Genomic DNA, 1,072 nt, shown 5'->3' with positions numbered 1-1,072 from the left:
CCAACTTCAGACTGAAAATATTCTGGAAACTGAAACATGTACTCTTGGGACTCAGGTTTGCTTTGCTCAGTGGAGAGCCTTGCTTCCGAGGCAGAGAGGCTTGATCAGCAACAGAGTAATGACAACTCTGGGAATTGCATTTTCCTTCACACAAGCAAGCCATTTATTACAAAATTCAGATGGTTTTTATACATTACAAGGAACTGGCAGTCACGTAGGGTACTGTAGTCACATACAAAGATGTAGGGTACAAAGAAACAGGACATTTAGTCTGTTAGTTGCCACCAGCAGGATGCTTAAACTTTTACTCAAGGTTACCAATGCCTGTCTGGTAATTTATTGGCCACAATGTTTTCTTTCTTAGGGCTAAAAGCATGGTAAACTTTTAGCTTTTAGCTCAGGAGTAAACCTTTAACATGGTCTAATCTCTTAGCTAATGATAGCTGAGTTATTTGTTCAGGACAGGGAGATGAGCTCTTGACCAAAACACTTTCCCACAGAGCAAGAAGCCTGCACTTTTGACCTGGCCGCTTTTCTCCTGCTAGTCTCTCAGTGTTCTGCAAGACAGGGATTATCAGAGGTAGTTTTCAGCGCCCCTCCCTTTAACAGAGAATGCAGTCTGGACTTAGAAGGTTTAGGCTCATTTCACCCTGGGGCCTGGCATCCTGGATTCCTACAATGTACCAACTTTTCTTCTTGTTCTCATTCCCTAAGCAATACAGTACAACTTCTGATGCGGCATATTGGGTCTCATCAGACTCCTAGAGATGAGTTAAAGTAGAGAGGAGAATATGGGTAAGTCATATGCAAATATGCCCCTTTATGTAAGGATTTGTGTATCTGCACGGTTTCCTGGAAGCAGGAGAGCAGCTGTACTAGGGAGGATTCCCAGAGATAACATTTACCAAGTCAGAGTCAGAGTTCTTAGTATAAACTACATTTTGAATGTTTATATCTAGAAATCTATGAGAGTGACATTGACTTTTTTTTTTTTTGGCCTTTTTGAGACAGGATCTCCTTGTAGCTCCAGCTGGCCTAGAACTCATTATGTAGATCAGGGGGCCTTGAACTC

The sequence above is a fragment of the Nannospalax galili genome, unplaced genomic scaffold (genome assembly GCF_000622305.1).
Source record: "Nannospalax galili isolate Female #2095 unplaced genomic scaffold, S.galili_v1.0 scaffold598, whole genome shotgun sequence".
Taxonomy (NCBI): Eukaryota; Metazoa; Chordata; class Mammalia; order Rodentia; family Spalacidae; genus Nannospalax; species Nannospalax galili.
Note: the sequence above shows the minus strand (reverse complement) of the source record.